Genomic DNA, 22515 nt, shown 5'->3' with positions numbered 1-22515 from the left:
ACTCTGATTTAGGTGCCAGGTAAGTCAATACTCCTTCACCACATTTCTAATTATTATTTCAACACATAAGTGACTGAGAATGGGAAAGTGACATCCAATTGCAGTGAGGAGGAAAGATGAAGATGCAGCTGATCCTGCACTCAGATCTCTTTCTGGTAGAGATCAGCCTAGGGTAGCAGATTCTGGCCAAAGGGAAACCCAGCTGGGCCACTTGGCAGCAGTCAGGATAAGGCAGGACTGAATCTATTCATGTGTTTTTGTTTGCTTGCTCACTTTTTAATGAAAAAAATGTATTTCTTGTGCTTTCTGTGTTTTTGAAGATTTTCAGCATTAAAAACTTACTACTTTTGTTGTTAGGAAAATAAATCATAAATATTTTAATGATACAAACTGTGAATTTGATAACTACTACTGCTAAGAATACATGAATTTCTTTTAAAAAAATGATATATAAAGTAATATATATGTGTGCATGCATATATATTTTAAAGAAACCAGTAGTTAGCATAGTACTTCAAAGAAAAAAATTGTGAATATTGATTTTTTTTCCCTAATGAGATATCATCTGGGAACCACAGCCAAGGTAGGATTATTTGGACCATTTTATCATTAACCTTTCTCCATATGTAAATTCGCAGACATCTAACTATAGAATGTGCTTGCTGTATCTCTAAAGGGATCTCTAGTCTGGTACAAATTCTTATTTTATTTTTATTTCTAAAGTACTCCAAAAGTTCTTGGAACAGCCTGTTCCCAAGTTCAGTCACACTTTCAGATCATAAAGTCTTTCTGTGTCTTAAAAATGGAACCTCTCCTGATACGGTCTAAACCCATTTTCTTCTGCTACGTCTAGTGAGATGGAGAAGGTTGGTTGGTTTTCTCCACGGTTCCACCTCACTGCCCATAGGTTGTTAATTTCATCTCCCTTCAGCCTTCTCTACTCCAGGATAAATAACTCGTCTCCTTTCCTTGTGTACATAGTTTCCAAGCCTTGTCATCATTTTCCTCTTTCTGTACATGAATTCTTTGCAGTTTTCATACATATGTTTTAAGTTACACACCCAAAGTATAACATTCAAATAAAAGCCCAACATACGATAAATTTTACACAAGAATTATTTCCTAGCTGCAAATGATACTTGTCTCAACATAGCCCAGGATAATATCTCTTTCTCAATGCCATCACTAGGTTAATGACTCATATATTTCTGGAATGCCAGATCTTCTCCAGCCAACTTTATGTCAAATTATACCCTCTATCCAGCCCCTTTTCCTACTAACCACTCCCCAAAGGAAGCCACTGTTAATAAATTTTTATTTTAGTTCTTCCAGTGGTTTCTATTTTAACTCAAAATAAAGAATATGCCTGCATCTCTCTTTCTCGATTTTCCACCCTTAGGTAGTCAACCTATTGACTTCTCTCTGTAAAAGATGAAGAATTTCACTCATTTATATGCCTGCATTCTCTCTCCATCTTCTCCCCAGTTTGGGTTAATTCGTGATTTTTTAGTTCTTCAGTTGAGTAACTGTATTTTATCTACATTTCTGCATCTAGCAGCTTTTTAAAATAGTTATTGACCTTAATACTCTTACATAAGAAAGTTAATACAACTCTGGACTTCTGTCAAGGTATAGCTTTTACATTATCAAAGTTTATTATATTTACATTTTTAAATTTTATGACTTCTGATATTATTATTATTATGTAAATGTTATTTATTGTAGACACAAGAAGGTGGAAATTAATCCTATGTCACCAAACTCATGCTATTGAAAATAGAATGTTCCAAGCATAACAGTCAAATGGATTTTCTATTCTTAAATTCCACTAAACCCTCAAAATCATGCCACGATTTAGTTTACTTCTTGTTTGAATCCTGGCTTGTTAGGCAGTGCTATAAATACTATAACTCGTTGCAAGTAGTCGAAACTGATTAACTTAAATGCGTCAGGAGGATATAAGAGTAACTCTCAAAATCAAAAGAAAAGCTGAGGATGAATCAACTATAAACTTTTAAGATAGACTGTGAAACTGTAGAGAGAGCACACTCTGGACAAGAGCATCTGATTGGCCCAGCTTGGATCACAAGCTGGGGGTGGAGCACCTTGACTGAGAGTCCCCACCGAGGCTGCATGCAATGGGGAAGGGTAGTTCTCAAAACAAAATATAGATGCTGTCTCCAGAAGAAAGAATAGAATTAGAGTAGACAAAACAGTATTCGTTGCTTACGATAGCACTTGTCATATTTTCACTAGTAAATAATTTGGATATTGTCCTGCCCAACCAGATTTTGTGTTCTGCAAAAGAGAGGTTATATTTGTCCTCTTAATCTACATGCCTAGCACAGTGTCTGGCATGTAATAAGCACTTACTAAATAGTTCTTGAATATTGTTTAATAAAAGAAATGCCGAGAGCCTCCAGGATGTAATGCATAGACTATTTGTACTAGTTTATTTTAATAACAAGTATTTTCAGATGGCTGAATTACATGGTAAAAAAGGGACTACTCTTTCCAAAGGCATGTTATCATGGAGGAATACAGACTAAGTTTTCTATTACAAGTATTGTACATAAAAGAAAGGTGCCTCTCAAAACTTCTGGATCATGGAAGGATCCCATGATCTTGTCTGCATGCTGCCCAAACAACCATAGTGAACAATGGCCTGATCCAGAAAACTGGCCAGCAGTTTGAATTTTCGTTATTCACTCAGGATGTCACAGTGGACAGCCTGGAGATCGCGACAGCCAGGAATCGGTAACACCAATATTTAATAGCTGATTCAATATCTCCTCTGTGAAGCTCTCTGATCTCTCAAGGGATCACCCCTCTCTTCACCCCGGCCATGCCACTTTGTCCACTTCTTGACAAACTGAGGGAGAGTTATTTGTTTACATACCTGCCTCTCTAGTTAAACCATGGACCCTATAAAAGAAGAAAGTATGTCTGACCTCATCTTTGTATCCCCAGTGTCTAGCACGGGGCTTTGCAAGTAAGAAGTACTCATTCAATGTTTATTGACTCTAAGTAACCATCAGGAAAGAGAGTCTTTGACAGAGAAATATAAGGAGTTTCTTTTATTCAGTCCAGACTCTAAAGAGAGAATATTCTATCTTCATCTAGAATAATAAATCCCCCTCCAAAAAGAAGAGGAGAGAAAGGAAGGAAGGAAGAAAGGAAGGAAGGAAGGAAGGAAGGAAGGAAGGAAGGAAGGAAGGAAGGAAGGAAGGAAGGAAAGAATAATGGCAGGAGGGAGAGAGGGAGGGAGGGAATAAAGAGAACTTTAGTTCTCTAATCTATAGAGAAATTTTAATTTCTTTTTCAAATGAACCCATTCATGGGTTAGTCAGAGGGGCATAATATCTCTAAATCTAATGATGACAAAAGAAAAAAGGAAGAATGCAGAAATTCTCCTCTGCAAGGGTTTCATTCCTTTATATCAATCAAGGAGAATGTTAATGAGAAAGATTGGGCAGAGGTCACTAAGTCCTCGCTGATGTCAAAAATTCAGTTTCACTTTTCAGAGGCCATTTGTGGCCATGCTTGTGAAATCTGTAATTCATCTCTAGACAATAAATAATTATTACTGATTACTAAGAAATAAGTCAACAAAGATATTTTCCTGTTTACATTCTTATCAGACTATATCAGAACCATCTGTTTTCAAATTTGTCGTTGTTGTTTTTTAAATTTTTTTTATCCCAAGGGATAGATTCTCCACATTGTTCTCTGAGTGCATGCATGTAAAACTGTCTCTTGAAGCACAGTTGCAGTTTGCACTAAAGCATTTGGGTAGGGAAAAAACCCCACATACTCTTCTGTGAGAAAAGATGAAAAGAATTTACTCTGTCTTCAAAGGAAGAATATGTTGGGGTCTGTCTCATCTGTAATTAGCATCTCCTCATGTGCGTGGGTGACTGTTGATTCTGCTAAAAGTATATATGTGGCACTCGATGATGCTAAAGTAACTTCAACCTAAAAAACTAACCTAGTAAAAGACTCTACTCATATGAGAAAGACTCTACAATTTTAAAACAAATAATAAGTGACCTCTTTGCTTCATTGTTCATCAACATCAACCTCCTGTGATACAAGCAATAAATAATTTTGTTCCATTGCCAAGGAAACGAGAGTGTGAGATTTTAAATTGTGGTACTCACCAAGTTGCTACATGGCTTTGGGCAAGCAATTAACCTTTGATGTCTCAGTTATTTCATCTGTAAAATAGGAATAAGGGTTTTACACAGGTGCGATGCCTGGACTAATTAGTATAATTATCATTATTGACAGGAAAGTAGTGTTGGTCACTGATATCATATCCCCTGCTAGCACCCGGGAATCACTTAGATCTTCTCTATGTTGAATCAGTTTTTTAGCAGTCTGCAAAAAAGAAAAAAAAAAAAAAGACAAAAGCCACATATGGAGGCTAGGATAATATAGTTAAAATGGTCCATATCCATATAGGCTCATATCCTTAAAGGATTTTTTTTATAATTTGCATTTATTATTCAGGTGTTTTCTAAACTTTGAATATGCAAATTATAAAAATACAAAGAAATTTTTCAAGACCCACATTCAACTTGTAAGCTGCACAGCAGAAAATACTTTCCAGTTCATTAGTAGGTGACACCATGACATATTACAGTAGAAGTTTAAGCTTGATCCATAGGATTCAGGGTAATTGAAGTCAAGTAAAAGTATATACTGAAGACATTGCTCATATAACATTCAATAACCTCTACTTCCTTGGGTGTATCTGCCCCCAAAGAACCACAGCTCACATAGCCAAGGACAGACAACAGAGGTACACGAAATGCCAATTTTACAAGACTGGGCGTGCTGAAGCTGAAGCCGGGGTGTCCTTACACCAGAGCCTAGGTAAAGAGATGTATTGAGGAAGACAAAAACGGTGTTACTCTTGGTTATCATCTAGGACTCCTAAGTGCTCTTGCTCTGTGTCCTAGGTCAGGATAAAATATCTGCTTTAAAAACATTGTCTTTATATGTTGGCAAAAGTGACGCGGAGGGAAATGGAAAAGATAGAAAGTGTTCGAAAGATCAGTATTCGATACTAGAGCCTCTGTATCTTTCAGTGTAGACTCGTAATTGTTTCTAGGTCCAAAATTTCTCCTGTTGGCTTCTGATACTAAAAGATTTCCTCCCAGCAGAGAATTCTCTTTTCTTGAGCAGAGTAGACATCAAGCCTCAAATCTCCAATTTCTCTAAAGACGCAACCCTAAATTAGTCTCTTGACAAGTCATTCATACTAAGGACTCTACCCCTTTCTTCCATATATGCTTCAAAATTATAGGCAACAACTTCCAAATCGAAACTCTAAAGCTGTTGCCATTTTCCTATTATCCTCACCTATCATATGAAACATAACAATTAGCATTTTTAGCAGGATTGAAACTGCTAACACAACTTCTCTATGTCCTACACCATTAAACTTGATTAGAAATCCCTTCGTGATTAACATTCATCTCGCTGTGTCTTGCTTGAAGGTTAATAATATCCACCATCTCTTGAGAGAAGGGGAGGGGAGCATATTTATTAAACGAACAGCAACGTGAAGCCGCCAGGAAAGGAAATTCCCCCCTCAGTCCACTAGAGGGTGGCTCAGTAGAGCCCAGGGAGGACAGCTGAGGCAGAGAGGCACAGACAGCTCCCTGTCTTTGCTCGCCTGCACTTTAGTTGGTAAGACGAAGCAACATTACCATTCATCGCTCTCCGTTCCTCACCCTCGGTATACTTTCAATTCTAAGAGACACTTCACAAATGGCCAGAAGTCAGTGTTGGCTGGGCCATGGCATGGTGGAGGAAAAAAAAATCAATCTATAACATCACAGTGCTTAAAATAACATCCAGTCTAATTCTTCTAAATCAACACTGGGTGAGATAAACACAGAACATATATTAACAGATTCTAAGCTTAAAACGTTCATAGATTATGTAGCAGTATGTGGGCGCTTCAGATGTGGATATGTAGTGAACGGCATGTGTACGTCACAGAGAAAAGCATTTACACTATATATAATGTGTAAAGAAACGTACGTAGCCTTTAGCACACCAGCTGTTTCTGCTTATCAGCCGAGTTATCCATGAAATGCAGTAGGACATTTTGTAGTAAATATCCTACTTGATTGACTTTTTTAAGCCTAGTCACCTATGCTGCTTTATATAATTTAGGAAGAAATATAAATTTTAGCAATGAAAGACGAAACTTAAAAATTTCCCTCATCAAAATACACTGTGTTCTAAGAAAGAAGAGATGGGGAATGAGCCTGTTTTGGTGGACACCCCATAGATGGTAAAGGAAAATAGAATATGTTTTTTCCTACCTGTAATATTGTTCAGTGTAGCAAACCCTTTTGCTTGTTACCGTACAGTAAATGGGGTGTTTAATTTGGGATTCAATGTAGTCTAGAGTCAAGGTGCAGCAGTTTTATTACAGAAATACAATTTTATTGGAGGCTGAAGATTTAATTTCCACCTTACGTAGAAAGCCATAAACGCATGCCTATTTTACATTTTGCATAGCATTTGATATATGTAATTCCTGTCCTAATTTTAGAGTTTGAAAAGGTGGAAGAATCACAATACGTAGATTCAAATTCTTCAACATTTCAGCCACAAATGGCATTTAAAAATGAGCAATTTTTCTGTTCGTCATGGATTTGAAACTGTTCCCTCCCCTGACTGAGCTCGGCAGCACGTGCTTTCCAGGACTTCCTGACAAGGTGAGCCACAAAGCCACCCACACCCTTGTGTTGGAACAAATGCTTTCTTTGTTTAAATGTGTCTGCTAGATGGCATTCCACTAAAAAGCAAGACGATCAGATGATATGGATAGTTTTCTTTCTATTGTGCTCAATATCTGTCAGGGTCATATGTTAATATCTGCTCAGACATATGCATTTGGAATAAAATAATTTGTAAATGGAAGGATTGAACCTGAAATAATCAAATAATATTAGCCGTAAAGCTATAATAACACTCAAATTCAAATTTGGAGGATTGTGTCATTCTTTCCTTCAAACATATTCATTACAAGACACACACGCACATACACACACACACACACACACACACACACACACACACACACACACACACAATGCGGCCCTAACATCTGTTTGCCTTTGCAGCATTAGTTCTCTTCATCAACATTTCATACCTCCTCTTTACCACCAGGTGGAGCCCTTTGTTTATGGACATCTGTCCATTTCTTTTTTTTTTTTTCTCCAAGATGCTGCCAGATAATGGCTCCAAAGCTAAAATACTGTTGCAAACACGAAAATTTAACACACACAGATAAAAAAGTAAGGCTTCTCAGGCATTGGTATAATAAACCTTGCTTTAAGAGTCCTATTGCTACTAGATTTAATAGCTTACACATTTTCCTATTTACAACTTCTGCACACCAAACAGCAGAAAATAATATTGTTGTGTGTGCCATAAACAGTGTTGCTGCAGGTCTATTTTATGAAGCACGATCGTTTTTATAATCTCCCATGTTTGGCAACTGTAGTCAAAAGGGAAAAAAATCCCGAACAACCAAATACTATATGCTATGAGCCTCAATTTTCTTCAGTTTAAAAATATATACCTCATTGAGAGGAAGATGTTTTTCTTCAGACAAAAGAGAGTGTTAATTCAGCAGCAGGTAATAGAGTGCAATGTCAAAATCTTCTCCTAGTCAAATTTATCTGTCTCCAATTTGAAATCCAGTTAAGGGTAAGTAAAAATCCATTTTAGCTTTGGTTCTATTTAGGAGCTAATTAAAACTGAGTACTATTAGCAAAGGTACATTGTTCAATTATTCTACTATTCATATTTTAAGAAGTTAATCAAAGCTCATCTCATGAACAAAAGGCTGTCATATTTTAAAAATTGGAACCCCAATTTGCATGTGCAAATAACTGTGGAATGAGCTCACCTAAACTAGCTTACCAATGACCTCAACCTTGATCTGGAAAGATCGTTTATTCACAAGTAAAACATTCACATTCTCTATGCTAACCCTGTCTTGGATCTTTTCTCAAGGTAGCTTACTAACTGTGATGTTAGAAGATCTTTTAATAACATATGCATTTCCGAACACCATGGAGTTACGTATTTAACTGAAATATCATTTCTGTTGCATTTTTAATTTTAACCAGGATTTGTTCTCTTTGTCCTTACTTATCTAAAATTTTGCTTAAGCATCTGCAAAGCAGTGAGTGGAGGATTTGTGCGTATGCTTTATTTAATCAGTCTCCCAGGCCGAGAGATCTGGCTTTTCTATTGGTATACAAAATGGTTCTTCGATCGGAGGCTGAATGTGAAGAAGCCCTTATACAACAAAATGCTGGAACCACCATTTTGCCGTCCGCTAGCATACAATAAAATCGTGGCACAAAAAACAGTTAACACATTGTGCCCACAAGAGTTGTGTTTGAAAGAATTCTATTCTCTAATCCAGCTATCAAGCTGCTTTTTAAAATACTGTTAGCGAATGGCTAGGGATTTGCTTTCTTTAAATATATATGTGTGTGTGAGAGAGAGAGAGAGAGAGAGAGAGAGAGAGAGAGAGAGAGAGAGAGAGAGAGAAAGGAATGCTGGAGGAATCCGGCTGTGTACATTCGAGGAAAGGATAGAAAGGACTAGTCAAAAATTAACACTCAAGCTGAGAGTGAAAGCAAACCTAAGTAAAAAGCACAGTTCCTGGAAATTGCTTCTAACAGTTCACAAAAGCTGTAGACTGAATTTGGCCTTGACGACTCTTTTCATTTTAGCATTCACTGCAAGCAACTTCGAGTTAGGAAATTTAAGAGAGTTACTATTCTTTTTCTTTTTATTTTCTCCCCCTAATGTCCTATAAAAATTAAAAGCAAGCCCACATTTGACTCTCCCCTGTGAACCCATTTTTCACAGGGGAGAAAGAAACCTGAGGGCCAATCTTTCCTTCCTCTTTCACTTCTTCTGCTCTTATTTTTAATCATTACAAATGCTGCCTTGGCTCTTTCTAAGTGTGGAAATTCTCATTTTTCTGCAGTGCTTCAGAATCACACAGACTCCTTGGGGATATAGTGAGGAGCTAACCAACTGCACATGGGAAATGAGAAAGTTCGTGGTTAGAAAAATTGCAGTCTTTGGTAATTTTCCACATGGATTAGAAGTCATAAGCGACTTTTTTCTTTTAAACATAATGACTTTACTTGAGCACTTAGTATAGAGTTGTAGGTTCAAACCTGAACATATAAATGCACTAAAGTGTCTTACAAAATTTAATTTGACTCCTTTCTATAAACATTTTCACTATTTTCAAGTACATAATAAATAGGTTAAAACAGGCCACCCTCCCTCCAAGATCCCCCCCACTTCCAGACTGAACTATAAAAGGCTACTGTCTGCAAATGAGAAATAGCCCTGTAGGACCCACCAGCAGGTTATGCAATATGTGACATAGACCACCAGGGGCTGAACTGAAACCGCTAATACTTTTTTCATAGCATCATTAGCTAGAGTTAAACAAGGTGTCAAAGTGAAAAGATGGGGAGGCTGACCTGGCTCATTATATTTGCATGCCTTCATTTTAATTATTTTTGCATTAAAATTAAACACTAATATTCACTTGTGTGATTTAAATGTTACTGAAATACAGTACATTATTTTTCATGTTTTTAAACAATTAATGTATTATTTTGTGATAACTATCTAAACTTGATTTTCAATAAATAGTAAAACTCTCTTGACAGCAATGCAATTTAAATTTAAGGCTAAGGAGAGATTGTTAGTAAAATTTTTCCCCATTGTACTTTATGAGATAAAATTAATTGATTTGTTTTGAAATTTAGATCTTAAATCAAAATCTGCCTCCAACCGAGAAGAATGAGTCCAGGGCTCATGGAATAAGTTTACATGCGTTCTTGACCTCGTGTTGACAGTCATCAGGAAAAAATATGTTCTCTTTATAATAGCTGCTTTACAATTTTGAGACATTGCTAGGCTTTTACGTGCACTAATATTAGTTGCCCCATGTACCTTAAATAAAGCCAACCCAATAAATTTAGGATTGTGGCTGAAAAATAAATGTCATGTCAGTAACCCTCAACCAGATACCAGAAGAAGGATTATGTGATTGTTTAGTCCAAAAATTAAGTTTCATGTTTTTAATTGGTGTCATATCCTGTCCTAAGTCTATAGTGCTTAAATCAAAGGCAACCAGGCTAACCTGGAGAGGAAACGTAATAACAACTCCTTTCATCCCCTGGCTCAAATGTTTTTATGCTCAACCCTAATTTTTGCTGAAACACTTTCAGGCAAAGACAACAGGAAACAGTAAACATGGCAACACCATGAAAATACTTTTCGGATGCACTATTTCTCTCTGTGTTCAAAGAGTGAGTCCTACAGGCTGCAGAGCAAACTGACGTATCATTAAACTCAATGCAGACAAAAACAACCACCCTTCCAGCAAAATGGATTAATTTCATAAATCTTGTTTCCAACTAGACTAAAGCCAGGAATTGACTCGATCTCTCACATCAACAGCCCGAAACTGTGGTGCATCGCAGTAGAACTTTCAAAGGGAATCAGAAGACTCTAACAACTTTAGGGACAGGGATGCAATTATAACTGACAGCCAGATGTCTGGCTGGGCTGCTACAACTACCCATCAAGATTGCAGATGGTCTTGAGACCTCTGCATCTAAACAGAGAGTCTGAGTGAATGATATACGGATAAACAACAATACCACAAATCATCAACACACACCGAAAAAGTTACTGTGACTGATAAAGATTTCAGATGTCAAGAGTTGGCCAACTCAACCCTTCTTCTCCCCTTCCCTCCCCATTACCTCCTACCCAAACAAAAAAGCTTGTTAGTGGTTGAGAGCCCAGCAGGAAATGTTTTGACACCCAGTGCCAAACGCTAATCCTTCACTGACGCCTTCAGTATATGTAAATGTTTAGATTGAAGAGGCAAAAGGGATTCCAATAGAAATTACTTTACATGTGGAATATGGAGACTTAATAATTTGGCTAACTCTATATTACATTCATTGCACTTCTCCCTTCATCAAGGATTACCTTAAAGGAGCACAATAAAATTCAAAGAGAAGGAAAATTTGTTTTAATTATTATTAAAGCAGTAATCGACATGCAGCCTTTTGCTTTTTGTTCCTTTTGAAATACGTGTTTCAGAAAAAAATAGGAACAGGTTCTCTTAGTAGATTACATGACGTTTTTTAACCTATCTAGATACACATTTCATTTCACAGATTCCATATTGTGTTAAAATAAGTATAACCAGATTTGATGTGCATTTGTGATTCATAAAATAGTATAAATATCAAGCCATTCTAATCCAAATATAGATAAAAGTTTTGGAGGGAAATTCAGTAAAAATGTCTTATTTTGTAAAACAGTTTGAAGTTTTAATTAATTTGTGGTATTAAATATGTGCAAAATAATGTAACTACATTCAACCTATTTATTCTTTTAGTGAGTATTGGTGGATTTTTCAGTGTCATGAGCTATTTTGCAGTTTTCATAGGGTCTCTTAGAGCAACTAAGAAATTATGTCCTTACAAGCAAACTCCTTTTTACAAAGGTGCTTGGATTTAATACTTCAAATACATTTCCCTTTTGTGACATTCTTCTCTAGGACTCCACTGTACATGCCTTTAGTTGTTGGTTTCAAACCGATTTTGAGGTCTCAGCTTTCTCCAGAAAAATGTCAAAACCAGAAGCCTTTCAAAGTAGCCGCTGTGAACACGGAGGCCGTTTTCTGCACAGCCGGACGGACGGTCTCTCCAATTGCCCTCAGAGACTTGCCTCATGTGGCTACGGGTAGCAATCCTCCAAACAGAGATGCATCGTATGCCCTTTCCCCGGAAGCAACACTTCCAGAAAATGTGCTGACCAAGAAGAAACAGCAGGGGTGAGAGAAGTGGCCAAAGCACTCGAAACATCTTAACAAGCGCTAATTAAATGTCTTGCTTAAAAAATATGGCTTAAGAAAGCCAAATACAATAACTTCTTACAGATGGTTTTAGGAACTAACAAGACCTGTAGGAAATGGCGCATTAAGATTAGTGTCCCCAATGTCTCTTACAACCATTAGTGACTGAAGGTGCTGAGCACTTTAGGAAGAAATGATCAGAATTTGTCTGATGTGAAGCTGTTTGGTTTGTTTCTCATTTCTCTCTGAAGGGAACTGTGCGTCTGTTTTAGTGCATTATGCAGGCAATTATTGAAACAGCCAGTCAGTTGAATAGAAAGAGAGCATTAGCAACCCTGAAACCTATTTTTGTCTGATGGGGTACAAAGCCACCCTTAAAAATAACTGTGAACAACAAGAAGGCAGGAACTGTGTTTGGTCAAATCCATACGCCTCTATTCAACACATAGTGGGCATTTTAGAACTGTTCATTCATTTTTTGAACAAATATTCCTTCAATGGTTAGCCTATGCCGGGTAGGGGCTAAGTTTTGGAGATAAAGTAGTCAAGAAGACAGACATGGTATAACTATTATACCTTTCCTAGTACAGAACCTGTGAGAGGATATTTGTTGAAAGGATGGATGGATGGAGGGAGGGATGGATGGATGGGAAAAAGTGTGCTGGGAAAAAACAGTGTTTCTCAGACAGAGGTCTGGTGGTCTAGTCTGATATTGCTTTAGGATGAACCCCTTGGGCTGAGCACATTCAAAGAAATATAGAGCCAGATTCCCAGGTTAGATCGCTCAAGACAGAACCAGTGGCAGTGACTGGTCCCAGTAGGGGCCTGAAACTAGGTTCTGGCATGGCAATCTGAGCTTCCGCTCTGAAGCTAAGCGAGGTTTCCCAGGATCTTAGAACCTGTTCAAGATTACTACTAGCACTAGTGTTCTTGGTAGAATCTGAAAGAAGAGCCTCTGATAATAAAGGAAAATATAGGCCCTGTACTTAAAAATTTCTTTTACCTTTAATGTATAACCAAAAGACGAAAGGGTGTGTATATGTCTGACTGTTACTAAGAAGAGACTCTTGCTTCCATTTGTTTGTATAATGCCCCTTGGGAAGATGTGTCTTGTCATCCCAAACTGTCTTTCACCCCAGCAGGCTTCTTGACCTCCTTGCTGTTGTTTGTTTGTTTGTCTTAATTCTACTCCCATTTGCCATGTATTCAACTGCTTGATACTAATGTTTTACAGCTTGTCTATACCCGTGATGCAGACTGGGGTTCTGGGTGGGACGAGAGAAGGGGAATCAGTGAAAAAATTCCTGCCAACCTTAATATTTTCCATAAAAGAACTAGTTAACAACTAGATCTAGTTAACAACTAGATTTTGCTTTTGCAGCTGGTTGCTTTGCAATATAATGAATAGGAATTTCTGAATGATTGGTTTCATGGGCCAGTAGTCCCGGAACACACAGACCACATGTACCATGTCACTCCTGTTTATCAACAATACCATGTACCAACCACCACCATCCCCTTAATGAAAAAAAAGAGTCTTCACTGGAATCAATGGAAGAAAGTAAACTTGCTTTGGATGTGGTGTTGCTTATTTTATACATTCACTCAACAAATATTTACTAAGAAACTCTTTGGTGTCATCTGCTAAACAACTCTATATGTGCAAGTTGGTTAGAAAAGAAAGGATGCTGAAGGAACTGTTAAGGGAAAAAATGTATCAGAGTTGTAGCATTATAAATATAACTTTCAGCCTTGGGAGAGTCCAACAGCCATAACGAATAAGACTGTTTTTCTCTAATGTCATGGACTAGGCCAGAGTGCTTCAGATAATGGTGCTGATGGAGATGAGCTGATGATGATGTCAGCGCCACCATTCACTTGACGAGGGCTCACTGCATGCCTGCCACTGTGCACCATACCTTACAGTCATTTTGTTATCTAATTGCCACAACAAACCTGTTAAATAGGACTCATTGTTGCCCTTTTACAGATAGGGAAACTGAGGCTCACAGAGGCTAATTAACATCCAATGCTAATAACATCTAGTAATGGTAAAATGCAGATTCCAACTTCAAAGTCATCTACCTCCAAAGTCCACAGGACTATGCTTCCTCTCTAATGTGATCTGGTTGCTTATAGTTGAGGCCATTTAATATTCAAGTCAAAATCTAAATGATTATCACTACACACAGGTGAGGTTTGCGTGACTGCTTTCGAAGCCAGGTCTGGAAGACCATTCAGATGGTCGTTTAAATGCATGTTTAACACACTGACTGCCAAACTAGAAAAAAAAAAACTTTTTCCTTGGGGCCACGGTGTTTTATTATGAAAATAGAATAAAAACTTCAAAAATAAAATGATCCTTTCCCATTTAACGAAAAACGAAATTTATTGACTCCTATTCACTTAATCCACTTTTTTAGAATTAATTTGTCAATATTAATTGTAATAATAAGAATATCAAAAAGTAAGATTATTCACAAACCAACTGCAGGGTTTTGCCCAGGTTTTGCTTCACGAGGCCCTGGGCTCAAAACTAGCGTGAGTTAAATACAATTCACAGGGCAGTTAATGTGCTTTTAAATGCCACATTCCCATGTATTGTCCAAATCTTTGTACTATATTATGGGCTCCATATCTCATTCTTTGTGTTCCCTTTTACATCAGATCTCTCCAAAGAGGGGCCACAGATGTAATATTTCAGATCCAAAGGTGCTGCCCTTCCTGTCCCAGACGGCACAGCCTTGCCCCTAAGCTGGCCCTACAGCACCTATGACAGCAAAGGAGCCCCCCCCTCCCCACGCGTGTGGCTTAGCAGGGCGTCACTCCGACGCTGAGACGCTGGCTGGGAAGGAGAAAGAATGGGAAAGGAAAGGTAAGATGAATGAAGCAAGGGAGAAGGAGAAGGAGAAAACTGCCTTCCCCAGCCTCGGGCCGGCCTTGTCCCAAGTCCCTCCGCAGAGGGCAGAGATCAGAAAGGAGCGAATGGGGCGTGTGGAGGCAGAAGACCTGGAAGCCTTGGCTTGTGACCTGATTCCTATGAACTTGGGCAAGCCACGGACCTCCGTGGGTCTCAGTTTCCTCATCTGTAAAATTGAAATAATGACAAGGTCCATTTCACCAAATATTGAACATCTAATGAGATTATGTATTTTTAACAGCTTTATTGAGTTATAATTGACATATAATAAACTGCACATATTCAAGAGATAATGCATTTGAAAGAGCATTTGTAAACCGTAAAATTTTTATCTCCACCAGGCTCACAATCCCACAGTAGCTCCCTAATTTTTGAAGCCATTTTCTGTTTGGTTTTTAAGAGCTTTCATAATGGGCTGCACCTCACCCAGCCCATCTCATTTTTCACCATTTTCTGATACAGACTTGGTGCTCAAACAACAATGAGGCTAGCCTTCTTCATTGAGCATTCTTTCCACTGGCTTTTCCCTGGAACACCTGGCGACCACCAGGCTCCCACTGCGCGCCCTCCTGCACCTTCCTTCACTCCTACAGCCCGTGAACACTGAGCACGTACCCTGCCGAGTACCGTCCTGTGTGCTGGGGGCGGGGGGTCGCTTCTGTGAACAAGACAGACAAGCACGTTGCCCCGCAGGGCCTTTTGAGAGCGCTCCCTGCAGCAGGCGTGGTGTTCATCCGCCAGACTCGTTCTTCCCCAGGAGAAGCCTCCCACTCTGGTGACCTCTCCTCTAGGAAACCTTTTAATTACCACGAACTAATTATCTCATCTCTCTTTTTTTCTTACTGCACCTGTAGGCTGCTTCATATAATTTAGGAGGTAATTTTATTTTGTAAAATAAAAAAAAAAATGCCCTAAATTATTACCCGGGAAGCTATTTTTCCATATTCTTATAACCATATCAAATAGTAGACATATCAAATGCTTGCTGATTTCAGAAGGCTACATCAGAAAATCAGGTATGGGTAAGAAACTTTCTAAGGGAATAGGACCCATCATTGCCGCTCAGTGACACCTGCGCCGTGGGCTGGTGGGCCCTGCTGGGAGGGCGGCACTATTGGGGACAGTCTGATTCACGGCTTGTCCAAAGCCAACCACAGGGGAAGCCACGCTCAAGGACATCTTCCAGCTGCCAGTGAAAGACGAGTGTCTCCTAGCAACCAGATTCCAGTGGCTTCCTGTCCTGGGAGCCGGCCCCTGTGCTCACTGCTTTATTGCCTAAGGTTTTGTATTTTGGCCTTTCTGATCATCTAGAATAAATCTGCATTTGTTCTAGATTCTGAAACTTTGGAATAAGGTCTGATCCACAGGCTAGTTGCAGAGATTAGAGGTGAGAAACCATTTCATTCAAAACATCCTTTCAGCAACCACTCATGACTTTCATGGTTTTAGCCTAAAAAGGGTGAATACATTTTTTAAAGATTTCATATATATCAGAGCTGTTGGTTTGAAAGATACTTAAAATGGAAAAAGCGTACATTCTTTCCATCAAATAATCAAAAAGTACTCAGACCTTTTCAAAAGAGATGCACTATCATTCAAAACCTGTTATAGCAATAAACCTTAACTTGGCAAATTCACAGATGCAGAAAGAAAGGCAAGTCAAATTTGAAGAAAATGGTTCAAGGTCCTTAAAAGTGTTGATGGCTTAAAATTATGTCTGCTGCAACATGGGTTGAGCATCTATTCGCTTGTTGTTCTTTCTAGAGATTTCTAAGCTTGATTTTAAGGTACATAGTGCTACATTTTTACTTCTATGAAATTGAATTTGAACGCTTGACGTTGCTTTTTTAGTTTTCCCTTGCTTTTATCAAACATTGATCAAGACACACGTTCCTCATCTATTTAAAAAAATTATCCAGACTTCATAGTGAAGAGCTCAAAACTAGCTATAAGTATATCCTTAACTGCAAAAACACCATAAACATGAATTAAACGTCTGATTACTTTTCTCTTTCAAAAAGGAAAACTCAGAGACAGAAAAGAGTCATGTGTGTCAGGGGACTGGCAAACCCCAGGACTCTTTCCCAGCAAGGCCACCAAGGCCTGGTACTGCCCTAGATTCCTGAGCGGTCAGCGGAGGCTTAGAGTCCCAGATTCTGCGTGTATGCGGGGAGCTTTGTGTCTGTGGACTCAGGAGCTGGTCCAAGGTATCCCTCATTTCCTCCCTCTTTCTCTCCCCCTCTCCCAGCAATAACAGTCACGAAGTCACAAGTCAAAGATTAATTCTAAGTGTTTTGGCTGTGGAGTTTCACTAAACCTAAGACTGATGAGCCCTTTCTTCTCAGGAAAAGTGTAGCATTTACCCAGTAGTGGCCAGTGGCTTTCATCGTTTCATCAGCCGCTTCTGAAATTTATCCTGGGATGGAGTTTTCACTAAGGGGATGTTGAGCACTCCCTAGAACAACTCCTGGGATCCTTACTTTCCTCTTCCAGGATTCTGGATTTATTTGTTTCAAGGGTGCAGAATTAATCATGTGGTTAAGGCAGAACACTCCTGCGTTACTCTCATTCACTAAATAACCTCGTACACGGACCAAGGATTTCCTTATGGTCTCAGGCTGTTCTTTGTTCCCTGAAATGGTCAGAACACCCATCAAGTATCTTGGGAGAAGGGTATCTTTAAAGTCCATTAAAACCTTTTGGTTAAAAGGAAAAACTGATCTGCCACCCACTTGTCCGAGTTCTGCTTTCTTAGTCTTTAACTGACATGTAAATCTGCTCACTTGATATTTTAATATACATGAGGTAAATTCAGCTTAATCATATTTTTCCAAAGGGGAGAAAAAGTAACTCTGACTTCTCCTGTAGGCCTTTTCAGACATCTGTTTGTAGCAGTGGAAGGAGCTGAGGACAGGAAAGGCCCTGGGAGCCAACCTGAGTCTCACCCGCCTCAACCCAGCATTCTAATCATTGCACAAGATTCAAGATCATTCAAGAATAATAGGCCTGGGTCCCAGCCTTAATCACTTCCATTTTCATCACAGTTTACACAATAATTGTAAATGACCAAGTTGATTAGTGTCTCTATAAAGCCAAACAGATTGGGAGGCAGTGTAGAGGAGTGCTAGCTGCATAGGTTTTACATTCCCATAGACCTGGGTTAAACTCCCAGCTCTGTCACTTACTAGCTGTGTGACCTTGGAAAAGCCACCAGACATCTCTGAGCCTCATAATTCCTTACCTGTAAAATAGGGGTTTTGATAACTACCTGTGTGAAGATTAGTATGAGGATGAAATGAAACAATGTGTGCAAAGGATTTAGCATAGTGTCTGCAACTACTGTTTATTGAATAATAAGTTATAATACACACAACTTTGATATGTGTAGTATATTAGATTGTCTTATCAATTATCTGTTACTTAAGTACAAAGCACTGTGCTGAGTGGTATAGAGATCCCTCAAAATTTTGGACTCTCTCTTTCTTCAAAAACTTTATAGCCCAGTTGCTGATCAAGGAAACAACATAGAAACCCATAGAAACTCACAGTTGTGGCACGGACACAACTTTTCTTGGAGTGCTGTCCACTCTCAACAGAGTCAAGTCCACCCCTGAGACTGACAGTGCCTCGATTATTGTCTCATGGGTCACCCCTGAACCCACTAGGGCAGTCAATGAAATAACAATCAACATTCATCCAACAAATATGTATTGACCTACTATGTGCCAGACACTGTGCCAGGTGATGGATATGTCAGTCTTCCTGGAGTTTACTCTAAGAAGCATTTGGGGTCTGTTTTAAGCATTCCGTATGAGTTAACTCTTTTAACCTATCAACAAAACTAGGAGGGAGATATTAGTAACGGTCCTGTTTTACAGATGAAAAAACTAAGCACAGAGAGGTTAGATAATAAGACCACACAAGTAATACACAGCAGAACCGGAGCAGAACAAAGTCAAGTGGTTCTAGGGGCTGCTCTTCTAACCCCCATACCTTCCTGCTTCCTGACAGCACCTGGTCACAGGAGGGGACTGTTGCATGCCTCTGGCTTCGTTCCTTTATTCCTCTTTTTGAAGATGGATTCCCTAGCCCACAGGATTGGGGCTTCACTCTTTCCTTTCCTTTCAGCTCCGAAGACCTCAGAAGGAACTCTGAAATCCCTATGGGCACTAACCAAGCTGTGTGTCATCAGTTATCGTATTTAAGCCAATCTCTCTTACTTTTTTGCATAAGAGTTATAAACATACTCTGATGCATTACAAAGATCTACCTTAGGGGAGGGTTACTTCATGATCTAATAAAACAGATTTCTAAGTTGAAAGCTATTGCAGCCTTTGAAGTATTATTTAAATTGTCCTAGACACAAATTACATACAAAATTGAACTATCACTTTATAGCTGAATGAAAATTAATATGCTTCTCTTGATTTCTACGCTTAAGCATAAATTTCCTTATGTAAAACACTCTGGAATTCGGAGAGCTAAAATCTGAACCTTTTTCTCTGCCCAATCTTATATCTCTTGCAATAAAAAGTGAAGAACACAAACCATGAGTAATAACCAGAATGGAGGAAAAATGTTTACTCAGAGCCTAACATCGCTTCCTTTCCTAGTTCTTCAACTGTTAGAGAAACAATTTGAGAAAGACAAATAATTTGGAAAAAAATTGCCTCATATTTGTAAATGGAAAACACCATAAAAGAAGGAAAATGGCTGCCCCAATAGTTTTAGGACATAATTTTTTTTAAGGGATGAGCGCAATCCTTCATATGTTCTTTTCAGAATCTGGACCATCCTGGGCACACAGTAGATTATTAGACAGGCTCTAAGTTTTGTCCATGGTTAGCAAACGACATACGAAGAACTAAATTGCTCCCTTGAAGTTGAAATCAAAGAGCCCTCACGAGCAGCCTGATATATATCCGAATGGAGAGTACACACATGCGTGTGATGGAGGCGATCGAGAGAGAGGGGCTGTTTTAAACCATGACAGATTATCAAATCCTAATGTGATTATGCTGGAACATGAAACACACACACACATACATGTACACATACACACTTGCTTGTAAAAAACACCTCCCAAATTCTTCAAAGCCAAAGTTCAGAAGAACATGTGCTATGGATGTAGCAACAGTAATTTCAAAATCACTCCTTTTATGAGTCCATTCCTCATCTCTTTTATCACGTTGATACACTTTTTAGGAAACAACAGAGAAAGAGAAATATGAAGCTGAAGATAGAAAATTTAATTATAAAACAAAGCCACCCACCTTGCTTTCAGGGTCAGGAAGTACAATGGCCTTCTCTTGCAGCAAGAATGAACTTAACACCCATGTGTTAAATGATCACATATCTATTTAAAAGAAAAAGAAATAGTTTTTTAAAAAGAAATAAAAGCTGCAATTTCTCAGTCCTTCTCATAGCAAGTCTTACTAAAAAAATAAAAATAAAATAAAAGCAGCACACTGCTCTCTGGCATAAGGCAGAAAGCAGTCCTTAAGTCACTGTTCCCCTGTTTTGCAAAACAAAGTAAAACCAAAAGCAACAGAAAAAGGTGTTGTTTGGCAGGAGGGGAAGGACCTTAAAACACCACCTTGTGCCCTCCTGGGTCCCTCCCAATGTCTTCAGTATGTGCTGTGGAAGCCACACCGCTCAACACCAATGTCACCATCGGCTGCTTAAATGCCACAAAAGTACACTTAGAAATGAGAGGAAAGTGACTGATACGGGTATGTTGAGCCAGCCCCACTGCCACTGGAACAGCCTTAAATGCCCACACAAGGAGAATAAAAAGAAAAGCACATTTTGCAATAGAATAAATTCTTTTTTTTTTTTTTTTATTGAGACCGCAGAAAGTCACATGACCCTGCATGGAGCCTTTCAGGAAAGCAACCGAAATGCTAAAGAAAGGATAGGGACTGCCTCCTTCTTCCCGCAGCCTCTCCGCCCGTCCTGCCGCGTGTCCGCATTCTTCTGGGCGCATCTGTGGAGCTATTAAGTGGGATAATCCCTCTGGCCTTTGATACATTTCTGGACATGATTATTTCATTACTCGCAGTATATCAGTAGGATCATAATAAAAAGGACTTCTGACAACCTGCCAAGAGTTTTGTGGCCTTGTAAACACAAAAGTGCTCTAATAAAATTTTATTAAGTGTTAAAAAGTCATAAAAAGTGAAATAACATAAACTACAAAATTTACTGTCCTCAGCAAATGCTGAAAATATCTTCCATAGTAAAATTAAATTAGCATGTAATAGAGAAGCAGTGTGGAGTGGATTTAAAAGAGGATCCAGGGAAAATGACACTGTAACCCAATAAGGGTCACGGGGATTTCATTCGGATTTTTTCCCCTAAATGTGAATAAATGTGCTGATTACAGACAAGAGCTGCGGGGTTACTGGAGTCTCACACATTGTCAATACTTGGGAAGAAGTAATATATAGCGGATTGTAATGAGCGCGGGGAGACGCAGGAGCGCGGCGGGCGAGCGGAAGGGCGTCCACTAGGGCGCGCTGCGAGACCGGGAATGCCCGCGCCGCGCCCGCCGCGCCCTCGCCCCCCTCCGCAGCATATTTACAGTTACGGTTTTCTTCCCTCTCTCTCTCGCTCTCTCCTGTGACATTTTCTCCAAATCGGAAGAAAATGAAGTGTAAGTCGAGCTTTGCCGCAGGCAGCCCTTGGTCTCCGCTTTCAGATTCGGGGTCTGGGAGTGGCATGCGGGGCCCCCGGCGGCAGTGCTAAACCGCGGGGCGCCCGCCGAGGCCCCCAGGCCGGCGCCCGGGGACAGGCTGCCCCGCGGCGGGAGGCCAAGGACGAGCGCGGCCGACGTCCCGCTCCGCACGGGGCGCGGGTGCGCTCCGATGGTGGCGGGTGAGCGGCCCGGCCGCGGGTTCAAGTGCGTTCCCGGCTTGGACAGCGCGGCTGCGGGAGTGCGCTCTCCCCCGCCCGGCCCGCTCTCCCGAGTTCAGAGGGCCCCGCGGTCCTGGGGACTCGCCCCCGCCCTCCCCGCCGCACGGGGCCGCCCGGCTCCGGGTCATTGCCGAGGCGCGCGGGCGGGCACCGGCAGCCGCTTCTCCCGGGCCCCGACCCCGGCCCACGCCCGGGGGTCTCCCCGCGCCGACCGCGGAGGCTCCGCCTGGAACCAGAGCCCGACTTCCTCTCCACGCCGCTCCGAGTGGACTCTGCCATCGGCAGGAAATGGCTCGGACGCCCAGCCGCCCTCGCGTCGCTGAAGAGAAGCGGCTCCCACCACAGTCTCGCGCCCCCTCCCCCCGAAAGCCCCGCGCAGGTTTGTAAAGAGAGGTGCGAGTTCTGAAAAGTATTTGTCTTCGAGCGCGAAAGACGTTGCTAGCGGTGCCCAGTGAAAGATGGGTGCTCTGTGGCTGGAGATAATCGACGTGCCACGTCTTGTTTTGCAGTTCCAAAATGATGCTGACGCTGCCATCTGAGGAGTCAGTATCAGTGTGAGTGAAATAGGAAATAAATGCTCAGCGACCACGTTTCGTGGCGTCATTTTTCCTTAGGGATGTCCAAAGTTTTAAGCTGCACTTAAACTTACATTTTGCCAGAAGGAAAATATTTTTTAGGTAAAGCCGTTGATAAAGCCCAGAGGAGATAAGTTAAAGTTACCACATAGATC

At 40.1% G+C, this 22515-nt stretch overlaps 1 pseudogene; it reads left to right on the top strand.

Annotated features, from left to right (window-relative positions):
- The first annotated feature begins 6671 nt into the window (after window positions 1–6671).
- LOC105815524 lies at window positions 6672–22172 on the top strand (annotated as a pseudogene).
- Window positions 22173–22515: the final 343 nt, after the last annotated feature.

Source organism: Propithecus coquereli, unplaced genomic scaffold (genome assembly GCF_000956105.1).
Source record: "Propithecus coquereli isolate 6110/MARCELLA unplaced genomic scaffold, Pcoq_1.0 Scaffold34, whole genome shotgun sequence".
Taxonomy (NCBI): Eukaryota; Metazoa; Chordata; class Mammalia; order Primates; family Indriidae; genus Propithecus; species Propithecus coquereli.
This window is presented reverse-complemented; position numbering and strand designations above follow the sequence as displayed.